This window comes from Apium graveolens, chromosome 9 (assembly GCF_009905375.1).
Source record: "Apium graveolens cultivar Ventura chromosome 9, ASM990537v1, whole genome shotgun sequence".
Classification (NCBI taxonomy): domain Eukaryota; kingdom Viridiplantae; phylum Streptophyta; class Magnoliopsida; order Apiales; family Apiaceae; genus Apium; species Apium graveolens.
Genome location: NC_133655.1, coordinates 35,648,911 through 35,667,926, shown reverse-complemented (window position 1 = coordinate 35,667,926; position 19,016 = coordinate 35,648,911). Strand labels below are relative to the sequence as shown.

Genomic DNA, 19,016 nt, shown 5'->3' with positions numbered 1-19,016 from the left:
ACCCTCTCAGCCTCTCTATTACTCACATTTTAATATTTTCCAGGCCTTAGCCATGGATTTCAGAAATGCCCTGTTGAAATAGTTGACAAGTCCCTGCCACTAGCACCATTCAACCCAAAAACCAACCGATTAAAACCTACTAAAGTTACCAAGAAAAATTAATCCTCTACCTCTGCAAGCTCTGAAAACCAGCCTTCATCCTCCAGAAAATCATGATCCTTTGACTACTCTCAAACTCATCTGTAATCTCCAAGGCGTCAGAGGCACGGGAAAATTGATAAAGAAGGCTTTTACACGGCTGCGCTATGGCTTCATAAACACCACCCCCATACTCTAGCTTCTAATGTCCACATTTATGCTACTTTTGGCTACTTCAAGAAAACTGAGTCCGCCAATAATCAAAGATTAATTGTTCTGAAGTTAAGAATATTCAAATACATTATATCTTACTCATCATTCTTACTAACTTGGCCAATGTTTCTTACTAATTAAGTAATATTTCAAAGCAAAATTACATTTGGGGAGCACCATACTATAGCATTGTATGTCATGATTAAATGTCAGACAATGCTAAATCCATAGATAAAGTAAATACACTGAGATTGTATCCTTAATTTAGCAACTATAACTAACAAGGTCCAAATAGTATAGTGGCCAATACTACTAATATAATAAATTTTTGTGTTCTCATAATTGTCTTCAATATAGCTTTACGACGTCGTATCGTTCCAAAAATATATAAGAACGACCTAATGTAGCTTTACGACGTCGTATTGTTTCAAAAATATATAAGAATAGCGATAAGTCCTAATTCACCCACCTACAACCAATCATTTCTCAAACATAGCCGACGCACCTCAAAAATAATTTCAATTCTCCATCCTCAATCCCAGTCGCTCACTCCGACGATGATTTTTTCACTTTGACATAAAAATTTAACCAAAATTTATAATGACAGTGATTAGACCTAATCCTTCAACAGTGTCACGTCTCCTGCAACCATGAAAGCATTAATAATTTTCTTTGCTTGAATGCAACAGTTTGTTCTCATAACATACTACATTGATTATGGTTTATTTTGAGTTGTGGTTTGATATTGACATTGAAATCCATTCATGGGTTCAGGATTTGCTTTAAAGACTCATAAGCCATACTGAAATTACTCACTTTAGTCTGATATGTTTATCGATATTTTAATTTTTATTGATTAATTAATATTATGATTATTTCTTGCATATTATTAAGTTAAAAGAAACAGAACTATCCATCAATTAAAACATATCATCACAACATAACTAACACCAAATAGAACTCTAACGGGAGAATTTTAAAGTTAGAGGAAACTTACAAATATTAGACTTCTAATAACATAGTAATAATTATTTAACTTGTCAAATATAAATAAACCCAGCAGTTGTAAAGCCATAGAGAAAATAAAGGGATAATGAAGCCTGAGACACAACTTCCCCAGAATCATTCAAGAAAACAAGACAAGATACTATCACCCACACAAAATTCTGTGAAAACGACTATTACTAATGGCAGCGCTAAGCTATTATTTCCAAAGGTAATTAATTATGCAATTCTTTTTATATTTGTTTTTCTTCCAATTTTCTTGAAAGCAACCTATCTTAAAATTTACCTTTTCATATGAATTATAGAAAAACAGGGAATATGATATGCGCTACCCAAAAACTCCAACAAGACCTACAAAAAGACAAAGACTAAAGAAAAACAACATAACTTTTTCCAATTGGTGCCATCTTCAACCAGATTTGTTGAAGTTAGTAGCAAACAAGCTCAACTATGAACAACGAGTTAGTTTACGTGCTACTTGCAAGAATTGGTATGTTATTAAGCATTTAGCGAATGATTCTTTACACGACCTCCCACTAAGTTCTGTTGCACATACTCATGAAGACATCAAATGATAGGTTCAAGAGTTTCTTCGATTTTCTAATTTTCTGGATAACAGGACAAACACAGAAAATAATCAAAGCTTTGTTAACTCATATTCCTATTCAAGAATTGTATCAATGGGGACATGATGTGCACAGGCCTAATGAAAGCATGTTCGCATACTTCATGACTATGGCACAACGACTTGGAAATATGGATGTTGAATTTTACTATTTGTAAAAGCATAGTTCTAAGAAATCACGTCTACTATGACATATTGGAATATTCGTACAAAATAATCGAAGATTTGTCTAAAAAAGGACACATGCTCAGCATGTTATTCAAAAGTATGATAGATATATATTTCTTCCCTAAAAGAAGACAAGATATCGTCACGGCTATTATATAAATGATCACTTCACCCGAGACAAAACTGGAAATTAATGGCATGATACTGGTTTTAAAAAATATTGGTGGCCAAATATATCCAGATACAATATTTGATGAATTAAGTGGCATGCCAATTTGCAATGCTCAACTTCCAAATGAAGACAATCATTATCGGTCTGATGGATATCCGATACACCCCGACCAGATGGATGATTACACTTGTCCTCAATGCAAAGTTACAGTGCTCATGGGATGTCTTTCAGCTTATCTTACTGAATCTATTGACTTCTACTTAGATATATTTTAAATAGCCTAAGACATTAGTTTTCTATGCACATTTTCACTTTTCATTAAATTATTCTAATTTAGGAATATCAGTAGTAATATTCAGTTAGGTGAACAGTGGAATACCCAATAATTTTAAAAAAAAATTATCCCATTTTCTTTTGTTTACATTGTTTTGAAATTCAGTTTACTGAGAAGCAAGCTACTTAGAATTCAGGTAGTTGTCATAAATTCACTACAACTCCATGCATGTCATCCTTCGAATATGATGATTAAATATCTAAACAAAATACCCGGGAAGTACTTGGTGCCCACTGTGACTAGGAACACAAGTGAAATTTGAAGAGAATCATTCAATTTGTTCTTCATAGTTCATGTACATAATTTATAGTATTTAGTTAGTTTTCATGTCAATTATAGTCTATAGATATTTATTCTACTACTTTTATTCAGATTTTTATTAATGACCCAATGATCATGTGCCTATAGGCCTTTGTCTATGAGGATTTGTAATAAAGTTACTTTGTAAAAATGACATAATTCACTACGTAGCCTTAACTTACACTTGGATAGTTATTGAAAATTGAGGGATTTAATTTTTTATGTTGTTATCCTTGGTTATATTTTGGAAAGAATGCTTTGGTGCCTATCCTTTCAAAATTTTCAGTTTGGTGTCTAACCCAGTAACTCCTTTAAAATAAATTCCAATCCGGATTTTATAACATGTAGCTGAGTAACATGCCGTTGACATGGTTATTGAGTGTTGATTGCTATTGGTCATGATGATCAGTTTTATCTTCTTTCCTCAGTGTCAAATTAAAATTGGCAATGTTAGAGCTTTAATTCTAAACAAAAATTGGGACGATCTCCAGTATTGATCAGAATCCAAAAAATAGTTCCTCGGAGTGAAGGGGTCCAACAAAGCAATATTGTTACTTACTTTTGTGTAGATCACAAGTGGACCAATGTTGCCTAAGCCGACTGAAACTTTCGGGGGAAAGCAAATCAGATCCTCACGACAGATCGGGCATATTTCAACAGAGAAAGTATGCTTATAATTGTAGCTATTGCTCTTGGTGTCATGGGAAACGAGCTGTTTATCAGTCCTACTCTTGACCGGAACAACTTTACCCAGAAATTCCACAAACTTCACAGCATGACTACGATTAGCAAAGAAGAAATCAATTCCCTGGTCCATCTGTGTGATTCTTATAGCACGGGCAGCTGCTTCATGCTTAAGTATGACATGTTCCAAAAAGAAAAAGGTTCTCCTATGAGAAACATGTTGCTTAGTTGCACCGCAGCCACCCATTGATCAGGGTGCGCCTGCACACGAGCGCAAGATTCGCACATTTGGTCTTGCATAACATATTCTACCATATAAGTTTGTTCAAGGACTACACCATTAAGAACCTCCTTCTGTACCCTGAGTCTGACTTTGAGACTCTTAGAGTGAGGTTCAGTCCAAATAAACTTTGCATGAACCAACCTAACTTTGTTCAAGTTCTTCAATCTTTTAACACAAAATGTCAGGAGTTCCCTTGATTCAAGTTATGCTTTAATCCAAGTTCTGGGTCGCTGCAAGTAGGTATCACATTCAGGGTAGTGAATGATGATGACATGCTTTTGTAAACCCTCAGTTATGTAAACTTCAGAACGCAAGCACTTGACGCACATATTACCAGCATCTGGAAATAACGTGTTAGAGAATCAATCAAGACTATAATCAAACCGCATTTAATTTAAACAGAGTAACTTGTTTGTGAACCCTATAAACTTTTCTCTAACTTTATGATAGTCCTTTCTCCATTTACTTGCATATCAATAAATTTGCATGTATATTAATACATTTATCCTTTTCATTAAATTCAATGCTTAGTCATTATAAAAATTAAAAATTAAAGAATGATCATTCAAGGTAGAGAACCATGATAAAAAGATAACCCCAAAGTTAAATTAACATATGCTTGGAAATTAAAAACCTTAAAACATACTAGATAGTCCGTCCATCAACTCAAATTAGTCACTTTAAAATTATCAAAAAAATAATTATTAATAGTTAAAATTACAATACTTTGTGAAAATTATTTTAAACAAAAAATTAACATATAAAACGAAACTATAAACTTCAAAACATCCTAGCTAGCCCGTGCATCGCATGGGTTATATGCTAGTATCTATAATGACTAATCCAGTTAATCATTCTAGAACAAAGCACATTGATGTAAGGTACCATTTTATTAGAGAACATGCTACAAATGGTACCATTGAGCTCAGTTTTGTTCCAACAGAAAAACAATTAGCTAACATTTTTACTAAACCTTTGGATGAAGCAACTTTCACTAGACTTGTAGGTGAAATTGGAATGCTTAATTCTTCATCCTAAGGCAAGAACTCAGCTAATATTTTGCAGCAGATTAATTTCTGGTAAATTAACATTTATTTGATTTAATTGGAAATTAACTGAAATATGAACTATAAATATTTCAGAAATCTCTGCATATTTATTTTTCAAAAATAAATCCAGCTTGGAATTTTTTAAATTCTAAGTAAATTGCCTAAATGTTAATTTACATCTTCATATGTAAAATTAACACAAGGCAGAATCAAATTGATCAAAAGTATATAGAGAACTGAGCTCTCGATAAGTCTAACAGACTTATCGACAAGTCATTTTAAGACTTTTAGAGTGAGTTCTCGATAAGTCAATTTACTGACTTCTCGAGTGACTTCTTGATAAGCTTTATTATGAATTATCGATAAGTCATTGTAGAGTTCTCTATAGGTGTAAACTTACAGAGTTCTCTACAAGTATATTCTTAGACTTATTGATAACTCAGAACTAAAATAATTTAATTCGATAAATTATTTTGGTAAAATACTTTTGGCAAAACTATTCTGATTTTATTTTGATTTATTCAAATAAAATTTGGAATCAAATTCAGTCCATTTTGGACAAAGTGGGCATTTATTTGACATCTCGATAATCTTGATTTTAGTTCTCTACTGGAATTAATAAAATGACTTATCGATATGTTTTTCATATTTCAAAATGACTTCTCGATAAGTATATTCCAAACGTCTATTTTTGACTTCTCGACAAGTCATTTGCTTTTACTATAAATACCCAGACATCTTGATGCATATACATACTTACACCTTCGAAAACTCAAGTGACCTAGCTGTCCAATCCAAAACTGATTTCTCTCTCGTTTTTACTCCTTTCTCACTAATTTTTCTTACACATTCACTCTCACTAAACAACAATGGCACTCAATATTGTTAGAGCTACTATCCCAGAGAAAGGAACAAATTACCTAGCTTTTACTGATGCTAACCAAGCCCCTGATGGTTTCAAGGGGTTTGTAAAACTCTTGTCTGAATCCTACCTTGTAGGAGCTTTAACTGCTAACCCAGTCTTGTACTTGGATGTTCTGCATGAGTTTTGGACAACAGCTGTGGTAAGGACTGTTATGAATGACAACTCTGTATCTCTGGTGGTGACTTGCGCAGTTGGAGGCCAACTGATAGAGTTCAATGAACAAGATGTGAATATAACTTTGGGGCTTCCAACTGTAAACTTAATGGAGGTGCCAACCTAGGATGAATTGACTGAGTTTATGGACTTCATCAACTATGGTGGAAGAATCAACTTGTCAAGCTTGAACAGAACCAAATTAAGGAAGGAATGGTCCTTTGTATTTAATTATATAGTGAGGGCCTTCACATGCAGGAAGACAGGGTATGACAATATTTCAAGTATGGTGTAGAAGCTGATGTACTCAATAGCCCACAACAAACACTTGAATGTTGGTCTATTGATCTTGGAAGAACTTGCAACCAGGATGACCATGCCCCAATCTGCTAGAGGTAAGGAAATCTTCTTTCCTAGATTCATTATGCCTACTTTGAATTGTAAAGTAACAGACATACATTTGTTGAATGATATAGATAGCACTAAAATAGGCAATTGTAAGCAAGTGTCCAAAATAATATTTGGTTCACTTATCACAAAGAATAAGGTAAATGTGAGTCTGAAAATCACTCTATTCATGATGGAGAGATTTAGGACTTGCCCTTACCCAATGCCTGACATGAGATCAAATGCACAATCTTGCACAGCTATGGTCCCTGAACCTGTGGAAGTACAAACACAGAAACACCCACAGGGACCTTTCCAAGCTGAGACCACTTCTTCAAACCAACTAGCATCTAGGAAACCAACCACTTCATCCTCTCAAAAGGGTAAAGTGCGTAAAAAGAAGAGAAAGAAGATAACCCTAATAGCAATTAAAATGAGAGTGGTGAGGATGAAACACATGTCGGGTCACCTTTGGTCAGAAAGACAAAGAAGGCTAAACAAACTGAGCTGACCACTCAAGCCACCTATGTATCCTCCCAAAAGGATGCAGTTATAAAAATGGGGATTAAAGAGACTCTAGATACATCCTCTCAACAGGGTGTGTCTATTAAAAAGAGCATTCTCCCCAATGCACCCTATATAGAGTCAGCACATCCAATACTTAAACAAATTCAATTGTATGGTAGAAGAAATAAGATGGCACATACAGTGAGAGCACATCTATTGAAGCTCCCTCATCCATTCAGGGGAGCTGCCAACACTCACTTTTGAACAACAATTCTTAATCTCACAAATTTCTTCTTCACATACAGTACTTGAATCCATTTCTCAAGTGCAAGCAAATTCAAGTGACTTGGTTCAAGAAACCTTGCTCACCATCCATACACTACAATCAGATGGTGAGAGGCTACTAGCTGGGGTAGACCTTGATGACACCATCAAAACCATGAGGATTTCATCAGTTTTTACTGAAGACCCCATGGTTGTTATAAATGCACCTTCATGTCCAAATCAGCCTTCACGGGCTGTTAGGTTTGAGGGTAATACTTCTGAAGGGGAGCTATCTAAATCCTCTCCAATTCAATTAGAGGTTCCTCATGTAGGAACAACTTCCCTTAAAACCTTAGCAGAAATTGCATTAGCAGTTGATGCTAGGAGTACAATTGCCAATGACCCTGCTATGGGAGAGGCAAGTTGTTATTCCCAGTGGACTAACAATGAGATTTACAGAAGGGGGGTTGAATGTAAATCTCAAAACTTTTTCAAGTTTTGAGCAGTTTCTAAGGCTAAGTGTTTTAGTGAACAAATGTGTGTGAATTGCTTGAAGCTAATACAGACAGATATATATATTCAAACACAAATGTAAAGAACACAAAGAACTTAAAAACTTTTCTGGTGGATTTGTTGTTCCACCAGAGATGTGTTATTTCAGAAAATCTGTGATTCAAAGAATTAAATCACAGTTGCGTCCTAGTACAAACTAGATGATTTTCTCTCTGGATTTTTCTAAACAGCTCTGGAAAATTCACCATCTAATTACTAGCTGCTACTTGGTTTATATATCACCAAGTTTATAAGTGAAGACAAAACTGTAAAATACAATTAAAAGATTCTTCACATGTTTCCTCTTCATTTCTCTATCCAATGCAATTTAGGTTTAGCTGTGAATCTTTGAATACTTCCTTGTTTGCACCAGAATGGAAATGCTGCATTTTCTTGATTCCTCCTAGAGGCTGCCACATTCCAGTTTGTCTCTGTCAACCTATGTGCCTCTGTCAGCTTATGAATTGTCACTATCAACTGCTATTGAACAAAGCATCCGTTGAAGCTTTCATCCGTTGATGACTTTATCCGTTGAAGCTTTATCCGTTGATGCATTAGCAGTCAAAGTTTTATCCGTTGAAGTACTCATCCGTTGATGGATGTTATCCGTTAAAGCTTTAGAGACATCCATTGAAGCTTTATTTCTCATTCGTTGAAGGCCTTTAATATCAGTTTATACTACTTCACTTATACAAAATTACAAGGCATGATATATTTACAATTAGCCCTCCTATTTGCATATCCACTAGTAGTCAACATGACTGATAATTTCCCACAACATCTAAGAATTACAACTTAAATACAGAGAATGAAATGTGCTACAATACTAAACTTATTTCTAAGTAAAGCTACTCCTTCAACGGATAGCCAAAATGGTCTTATCCGTTGAGGCTACAAACACTAGATTTCTACTTAAGTGTTTTGTTTAACTTATCATCAAACTAATACACATATTCCTAACAATCTCCCCCTATTTATGTCTACTAGAACTGTAGGCATAAATTTGGGTTTAACTTGATGATAACAAAACACTTATCAAACATATGAACTGAAATAAAGTAGAAATTCAAAAGTGCTGCAAAAATGTGTATACTGAGATAGAATTGAAGAATTACATTATTCCAAGGGTGCTCCTTAAGCCTGAGTAGATTAATTTATTTTCCTTTGATCCCTTGTTTTCTTCCCTAGCCTCCTGTCATTCTCCTCTATTTGGAGTTGGAGTTGTCTGTAGAATTAAGCTTCATCTTCTTCATTGATGTCCAACTTAGATAGCATATCCTTGAGAGTTTCATTACTGGCAATCTTGAGCTGATCTTCAAGTCTGAAAAATCTTCTGACTCCTTTATTGTCTCTGAACTCCATCAACCAATGAGGTGATTTATGAACTGTAATTCCTCTCTTTGGGATGAGTAATGTTCTAGGCAAGGCATTGGGCTCCCACAAAGTTTTCCTTATGCTGGCAATCTTGTTGAGAATCTCAGTTTTGGCTGTCCTGGTAAAGCCAGAATCCCTTTTTATAGCTGAGTAGACTCTAACCAAGGTAGAATAGCCTTCATTCAGAATTCTGTAAAGAGGCCAAGTCATTTTCCCACTTCCTTTATATTTGAACACTAGTCTTTCTGGAAGTTGTCTGTAGGCATCTATTCCCCTTACTTCCTCCAGCTCATCCAGATAGAGTTCAATGTCTGTAAATTCCTTTATGTCACAAATGTGAACATAATCATCCTTTGAGGCTTGTGGCTTAGGCTTAGGCTTCTGAGTGAATTTGATTGAGGTTAGAGGAGGTGTTGATTTGATTTTTCTTTTCTGTTTCTTTGATGGTGGAGAAGTGGTTAAGAAAGTGGGCAATTTGATGGTGTCCCAATCAATTGGTTCCTCCTTAGGAGTGATTGTTTCACCATGGATGTTTATGAAGGGGTCAGGCACAATGGGTTCAGGAATAGAAGGTAGTGGTTTGGATTTTGATTGGGTTTCTTCAGTTTCATCTACAATCTTCCTTTTTACATTGGCCTTCTTTCTGTTCCCTTTCTGCCATTCCTTTCTTTCCTTACTTCTTTCTTCCACATCATCACTAAGCATGTCCCCCATACCTACATCTTCACTCTTGTCTTCAATTTCTTTCTTTTCTTCAGCTTGACTTGACTTTAGCTATTTTTCAAGCTTTGCTTGTGCTCTTTTGTCAGCCTTTAGCTTTTTAGCTTCTTCCTTCAACCTTCTGGCTTCTTCCCTCTTGGCTATTGAGAATTTGGGATATCCTTGTATCACACAGATACTCTTTCCCTCTCTAAAGATAATAGCCATGTTCATTCTTTCAACCACATTCTTGGTCTCCTTGTGCTTCATGATATTACCACCCAAAACCTTGTCTTCATCAGGATTTGGAAGAGGAAAATCCACTCCTTTCAACTGAGCAAGGCTTAGAGGGTTCTTTGTAGAGTCCTTATTGGATCTGTTGTTGGGCTTGAGAACCATAGGTTTCAGATTCCTGGAAGAAGTCTCTCCAACCTTATTCCTCCTTACTGGCTTGAGCTCCATAATGATTGGCTCCACCTTTGTGTTATGTTTCACAGATTGTGATTTTGAAGTTGTAGAACCAAAAATTTGTTGCATCCTTTCATCAATTTTCCTCCTTTGCTCTTTGACTTTCATCTCAGCTACTGCTATCTGGATTAGATCAATTCCATCAAGCTTTCCTTTGATTTGAAGTGTTGGAGAAGTGGTGATGGCAGGAACTAGCACTTTAGATATTTGAACTTTTGTTAATGGCTTTCCTTCCCCTTCTCCTTTATTCTCCCCCTTTTTGTTATCATCAAGGATAGGGGTCAAGCCTTGTGCTTTTACCAGCTACAATAGTAGACTTGTCTGAGATTGTTGATTTTGAAGAATGGTGACCACAGAGTCTTCAATGACTTGAACTCTGTTTTCCAACTTGGCCAGCCTCTTGTCAGCATCAGATTCTCTCCTCAATCTCAACAACAAATCTTGCATTGTACCATAAGGCATGACTGAATCCAACTTCTCAGAATTGTAGGATTTCAGATCAGCAATATCCTTTTGGAGTTCATCCACACTCAAATTCTGTCTGATGTGCTGCAACTGCAAGAGATGCAGAGAGTCTAGATGAGCTTGAAGAATAGCCTTGGTACCAACATCTGAAGTGTCCTGAAGGGCCTTTTGAATAGCCATAACCTGCTTGACCAAAGCTACACCAAACTGTCCTGGTGTAGATTTCTTTGTCCATGCCCATTCAGGTAAGTCTGGAACAGAACTTGGGCCTGCATCTCCCCCTAAGTTCATGCTCCCATCCAAAGAAATAGAGTCATCATCATTAGAATTTACTTCAAATTCTTTAGATGGCTCACCGGCTTGAGAAGGCATCCTATTAACAGTAGCTTTATCTCTTTGAAGAGATTCTGAAGTGTGCACTATGTTCAAAGTCTGCTCTGCCTCCACATTGCCCTAAGCAGCCAACAGTTGATAGGCTGAAACAGGATGAGTAAAAGTGTCAGCATCCAAGAAAATGTTATCAATTTCACCTTTGTAATGTTGCTGAAATTGTCTTTCCTTTTCAGCATCATCCACAATCATTGACTCACTAGCAATGGCTGGATCCACCCTTATGGCTTCTATACCTGCTTTTCTCTCATTTTCTCTATATTCTTGCATCAGGGGCTCCCCCTGGCTCACACACACCCTCACCCTCACCTACTAAGGTGGCACTCCCCTCACTCACTTTTGCCATGCTGGAAGAAATAGCATGCATATTTTGACTCTCAACCTCTCCTTTTGCCTGGGAGCAACCCAGCCTCTCACTCAAATTATCGCTCCCTTCCCTTAATCCTAGAAGTGATTGTACAGTAACCATGTCTTCTACACTTGGAATTGATTCAGTTATATGTGTAGAGACCATCAACGGATAGGGAGTATCCGGTGAAGTAGAAACTGATGATATCAACGGATAATTGCTGTTAAGCTTATCCGTCGAAGAACAACCACTTGTCAACGGATGAGAGATATCCGTTGAAGAAGGAAAAGATGTAGATTTTGAAAGTGACGTAATTGTTGAATCTGTGTGAATTGATTTTAAGTGAGGTGACACAGATTCTTCAACTAAGTCTGAAAGAATTGGCTGATGATCCAACAAATCATCTAAAAGATGATGATCACCAGGATTTGAGTGGGGCTCCTCCCTGAGTTTTAAAGAGGGAGAATCAGGAATTGATGTGAATATCATATCCACATCCAGAGATGGTGATGGAGAATTTGGTGATTGATGTGTGTCTATTATGAGAGAATGAGGTTGTGACTCCACATTTGCTGGAGCCACATCAAGCTGAATTTGAGAAGACAAAGATACAGGTGGATGTATATGTGCAGTGTGTGCCCTCTGTGTTGAAACTAGGGTTTTAGCCTTCTTTCTTCTTGAAAAGGCTTTGATAGGTGAATGTGTGTCTTCAGTGTCCCTCCCTCTTTTGTTCTGTGTCCCTGGTTGGGGACTATTTTCAATAGCTGCATACTTTTGGGAGGATGCAACTAGGGATATGTTTGACTCCTTTTGAACCACCACAGTCTTTTGAGAAACTGTGGCTTGGCTGGCTAGGGTACCACTCACCTCTCCCACCTTATCCTGGGGGGTTTCTTGATGTTCACCCCTCCCCTCACCACTCACACCCTGTTCACTCCCTTCAGGGTTTATGGTAGTTGTTACAACTGTTGTCTTTTGAGAAACAACAGAGGTGGTTTTCTTTGACTTGTGTTTTGGAATTTTAGGTTTGGTGGCTTTGGTAGGAATCTGTTGGGACAAAGATACAGATTCCATTGCCACACTAGAAGGCAAAGAAACAATGGGGTTGGAAGAGGTAGGAGTTGCAGAAGTATTTACCTCACTTACCTGAGGTGCATTCATTATTGGTAAATATACCAATGGCACCTGGATGTTGAGGTTAATTCTCAAAAGGTCTGCAAGGACCCTTTTCTCTTGTGCCCAACATTTGAGTTTATTGCTCTCATTAGTTATGACCAAACCTTCAGCAACATGGTTAGCCAATAACATAAAGAATCTAGCATAGTAGATGTTATGAGGTCTATTAGCTTTGTTACCCAACCTGGAACCTAATTCTAGCATGACATAGTTGCTAAAATTAAAGTACCTATCAGAAACTAGCATATAGAGCATATTAACAAGAGATGAAGTTATGGAATCAAAATTGCTAATCTTCCCAGAGAAAACCTTAATAAAGGCATCTCCAAGAAAACTCCATTCTTTCCTAAGACCCTTCCTTCTAATGCTCCCTAAACTAGCAGAATCAAAAGAATAGCCTATGGAATCTAACATAGCAGATACATCATTATCAGTGTGTGGTGTCATGGCATTATTCTCAGGTAGCTTAAAGCAAGATTGTATATCATCACAGTTAATACAGTAATCCTTACCTTTGAGAGAGAAATCAATGGTCATATCTGTGGAATTGAACTCTGCAGTTGTCCAAATTTCCTCAATTACCTCACAATAGATAGTTGGGGCTTCCAGCATTGAATAGCTTAGTTTGCAGTTTTTGATGAAGTCCATCATCTTGTGATAATCTGAGTGGGCTTCATTCATTTCCACCAAAGCTACGAAATTGTTCTTTTCATAAACAAAGCCAGACTGAGACATAATCTTGACTATTGGTGCCATTATTATGAGTAGAGGTTGCAGAGAACAGATTGAGAGTTTTGGGAGAGAAAGAGAGTAAAAATTGCAAGAAAGCGTAAAGTGAAAATAAGAATTCAATGGGCTTTTATACTTTCTCGAATTAAAACGTAAATAGAATGATTAAATAATACTTTCAAGTAAATTACAACCGTTTGAGAATAAAGAAAACTATAGAAATTCAGAAAACTGCCTTTAATACAAATGCATACAACTGTGTGTATATGTATCAACGGTTAAGTAAACGAATCAACGGCTGTGACTCACTTAAAGTAATTGATGTGACACTTCAACGGATGAGGTAAATAGTTATCCGTTGAAGATTAACACTGTTTTTATCCGTTGAAGGATAAAATTACTAGAAATTTATTTGTCTTTCAACGGATAATGAACATCCGTTGATAGAACAATTTTGGCTTTCAACGGATAGGGAATATCCATTGATAGAATAAACTTTACTTAAAGCCAACTTTGTTCTTGCCACAAATTCATTTCAGGCTTCAAAGCAGATTATAATGAGGACATGAATTTATGAATAATTAAGCATACCTAGCTCACTTACTAATCTTGTGAATGTTGATTCATCAAGTGGCTTGGTAAATATATCTGCAATCTGCTTTTCATTTGGAACAAAATGAAGTTCCACTGTACCTTTCATCACATGTTCCCTTATGATCCCTTATGAAGTGGTATTTGATGTCAATGTGCTTGGTTCTTGAGCTGCACTGGATTTTCAGTAATGGCAATGGCACTTGTGTTGTCACAGAATATAGGAATTTTGTCAACAGTTAGTCCATAGTCAAATAGTTGATTCCTCATCCACAGTATCTGTGCACAGCAACTACCAGCAGCAATGTACTCAGCTTCAGCTGTTGATATTGAAACATAATTTTGCTTCTTGCTAAACCATGACACAAGCTTATTTCCTAGAAATTGACAGGTGCCAGTTGTGCTTTTCCTGTCTATTTTGCAACCTGTATAATCTGCATCTGAGTAGCCAATTAGATCAAAACTAGACTCTCTAGGGTACCAAATTTCTAGATTTGGAGTCCCTTTGAGATATCTGAAAATCCTTTTAATAGCCACTAAGTGAGACTCTTTAGGGTCAACTTGAAATCTAGCACAGAGACATGTAGAAAACATTATATCAGGTCTATTAGCAGTTAAATATAAAAGTGAGCCAACCATGCCTCTATAACTTGAAATGTCTACAGACTTTTCAGCCTTGTTTAATTCAAGCTTGGTGGCAGTGGCCATGGGAGTTTTTGCAGATGAACAATCCATTAAGTCAAACTTCTTTAAAAGATCATAAATATATTTAGTTTGACTAATGAAAATTCCACCATTAACTTGTTTAACTTGTAAACCAAGAAAATAAGTTAGCTCTCCCATCATGCTCATTTCATATTTACTTTGCATTAACTTAGCAAACTTTTTACAAATCTTATCATCTGTAGAACCAAATATAATATCATCTACATAAATTTGAACAAGTATTGTAGAGCCATTAACATTTCTAAAGAAAAGAGTTTTGTCAACAGTACCTCTTGTGAAGTGATTATCTAGAAGAAATTTTGACAAAGTCTCATACCAAGCTCTAGGTGCTTGCTTTAGTCCATAGAGTGCTTTCAACAGATAATACACATAGTCTAGAAAATTTGGATCTTCAAATCCTGGAGGTTGGCTTACATAAACTTCTTCCTCCAATTCCCCATTCAGAAATGCACTCTTGACATCCATTTGATAGACCTTGAAATTGGCATGGGCTGCATAGGCTAGAAAGATTCTGATGGCTTCAAGTCTGGCAACTGGAGCAAATGTCTCATCAAAATCTATTCCCTCTTGTTGAGAATAGCCTTTAGCAACCAATCTGGCTTTATTCCTTATGACAATACCATTTTCATGCATCTTGTTTCTGAATACCCATTTTGTGTCAATAGAACTCTTGTTCTTTGGCTTGGGTACCAGCTTCCATACTTTGTTCATTTCAAACTGGTTTAGCTCATCTTGCATTGCTAAAATCCAATCTGGATCCAATAGAGCTTCTTCCACTCTCTTAGGTTCCTCCTGTGATAGAAAGCTACTATACAGACATTCATCTTGAGTAGCCCTTCTAGTTTGCGCTTTAGATGTAGCATCACCAATGATCAGTTCAAAAGGGTGATTCTTGGTCCATTTCCTTTGAGGTGGTAGATTAGCTATAGATGAGGTTGCCTCAGTATTGTCATGATGTGAGATCGAATGTTGATTGGTTGAAACTCCCCCTGAGTTGATGATCCTTTGAAAGGAATTGGGAGTTCTATCAACTGATGAAGTGAAATGATTATCCGTTGACAGACTGTGATCAACAGATGCTTCATTATGAACTTCAACGGATGATGCACTTTGTCTTTCAGCGGATGCTGCATTGCTTCTATCAACGGAAGCTGAATTATGACTTTCAACGGATGCAGCATTATGTGCATTATCCAAAGGCAGATTTTGAATTCTTTTCGAGGTGCCTTCTCCATCATTCTCATCTTCACTATCATCACAATATATCTCAATGTTGTCAAATTTAAGTCCTTCGTGATGTCCCTCATCTGTTAGTCCATCAATCTTTTTATCATCAAACACAACATGCACAGATTCCATGACAATGTTGGTTCTTAGATTGTAGACTCTATATGATTTTCCAGCAGAATAACCAACAAATATTCATTCATCAGCCTTTGCATCAAACTTCCCTTTGTGATCAGGTTGATTCCTTAGAATGTAGCATTTGCAACCAAAGACATGCAGAAAGTTTAAAGTTGGTTTTCTTCTCTTGAACAATTGATAAGGAGTCATGCCTTTTGCCTGATTAATTAGAGAAATATTCTGAGTGTAACATGCATAGTTAACAGCCTCAGCCCAAAAGTATGTTGGGAGTTTTGACTCTTTAAGCATTGTTCTTGCAGCTTCAATTAGTGATCTGTTCTTCCTTTCCACCACACCATTTTGTTGTGGAGTCCTTGGAGCTGAGAACTCATGCATGATCCCATTTTCTTCACAGAACAACTTCATTGTTGTATTCTTGAACTCAGTTCCATTGTCACTCCTGATATTCCTTACTTTGGAATCTGGATGATTGTTGACTTGCTTGATATGATTGATAATGATTTCACTAGCTTCATCCTTTGATCCAAGGAAATAAGCCCATGAAAACTTTGAGAAATCATCTACAATCACTAGGAAATATCTTTTCCTTGAAATTGATAATACATTGACTGGTCCAAAAAGATCCATGTGTAGCAGTTGTAATGGTTCATCAATTGCTGATTCAAGCTTCTTATTGAATGATGCTTTCTTTTGCTTTCCTTTTTGACAAGCATCACACAGTCCATCCCTTGTGAATTCCACTAGAGGGATTCCTCTAACTAAGTCCTTTTTGACTAGATCATTCATTGTCTTGAAATTCAAATGGGACAGCTTTTTGTGCCATAGCCAACTTTCATTTGGACTTGCTTTGCTGAGAAGACAAGTAATTGATTCTGAATCTGTAGAGTTAAAGTCAGCTAAGTACACATTCCCTTTTCTAACTCCAGTTAGAACCACTATTTTGTCCTTCTTACTTGTGACAACACAGGCTTCAGAATTGAAGGAAACAGTATTCCCTCTGTCACATAGTTGACTGATGCTCAATAGATTGTGTTTGAGACCATCAACTAATGCAACTTCATCAATGATGACATTTTCTTTTGAAATCAATCCATATCCCATAGTGAACCCTTTGCTGTCATCTCCAAAGGTTATGCTAGGTCCAGCTCTCTTCTTAAACTCTGTGAGCAGGGTGAAATCTCCTATCATGTGTCTTGAACAACCACTGTCCAAGTACCATAGATTCCTTCTTTTTCCCTGCACACAACAAGATCAATCAAGTTGATTTTGGTACCCAAGTTTCCTTGGGTCCAGCCTTGTTAGTCTTTTTCCTAGACTTCATTCCTCCTGCATCTTTTGACTTAGGTAACTTTGGGTCAACCTTGGTCTCAGATGTAGTTGGTTGAAGTGTAGGGTTAGTCACAGAATCATTTAGCACATTTGGTTTAATTTGATAAGGCATAGATTGTGCAAATATATTATTCCACATAGGCATGTTGTATGGCATCTGAGGCATACTTAATGCAGTAAAATAAGGATTATTAACATATGGCATGTTTACAAAATGTGCATGAGGATTCTGATGAGACATAACAGGCATATCATTCAGAGGTGACATAGACATGTTAGGCATGGAGGGAGTTAAAGGCATGGGAGCATTCTTAACAGATTTGCAGTTATCAGATAGATGATTAACACTTTTACAATGCACACAGCTTTTTCTAGGAGCATACTTATCAGGTGTGTAATTGTTGTGTTTGTTAATCCCTACCTTCCCATTTCTATTAGATTTTCTTTTAGTTTCCTTTTTATCCTCAACCAATTTAAGCCTATTTTTCAACTAATCTAAAGTCATGTGTCCTATATTCACCTTACTGGCATCTTTGGATGTGCTAGCTCCTTCTTTGACAAAGTTCTTGAAAGTTGAACCGACCTTCTTATTGAGATTTTTCTTTTTAGAATCACTTGCCTGTTTTAATTGATGAGCCTTCAACGGATGCTCTTTTTCTTCCTTCAACGGATAACTTTCATCATCCGTTGATTCCACATCCGTTGACAATCCATCAATTAATTCTAACTCCTTTTTGTTTTTCTTCCAGGCATTCTCACAGAATGATTCAATTCCATGAACCTTGACAATCTGAGCACTAACATCCCTAGATGTTTTCCAGGCGTTGATTACCTCTTGCTCACTTTCTAACTGTTTAGAAAGAATTTCTACTTTCTTAACAGCTTCTTCTAGTTCACTCTCAACAGTCAAGCATTTAATTTTAATCTTTTCAAGCTCAATTACCTGATTCTCTAACACAGCATTCCTATCACTTAAAAACAAATTATTCTCTTTGATTCTTGTGTTTTCTTTAGCTAGTGATTTAAGAGAAACACGCAAATGATATAATTCATTGGACATATCATTTATGGCTTCATTGCATTCAATCTTAGAAAGCTGAGAGAGATCAGTAGTAATTACCTGGTTGCTTGATGAACTAGTTTCATTTTCATCAGAATTAGCCATCAGGGCTAGGTTGACATATTCCATATCATCATCTTCATTGACTCCATCTGCTGCCCAATCATCTTGAGTCATAAAAGCTCTTTCCTTTTGTTTGAGCAAATCGAAATACTTCTTATTGTAATCAACTTGCTCAAATTTCTTCTTATCAGAGGATGGTTTTCTGCACTCATTTGCAAAGTGTCCACTTAAGCCACAGTTATAACATTTGAACTTAGATTTGTCCACCATGTTCTTGTTTGACTTAGTGAATTTTGCATTTTTCCTGAATTTCATCTTTGCAAACCTCCTGGACAGAAAAGTCAGATGTTCATCAACATCATCAGAGTCATCTTGACTGGAATTGTCTTCATCCTCAGCTACTTGCTTATTTCCCTTGCTTGATTCTGATTTGCTTGTGCCAATTTTGAGATTTGGCATTGTCTTTTCCTCGC

General features: G+C 36.5%; 1 pseudogene; it reads right to left on the bottom strand.

The window, feature by feature from the left end:
- Positions 1 to 3,385: 3,385 nt before the first annotated feature.
- Positions 3,386 to 4,394, bottom strand: LOC141685207 (uncharacterized; annotated as a pseudogene).
- Between the last annotated feature and the right edge of the window lie 14,622 nt (positions 4,395 to 19,016).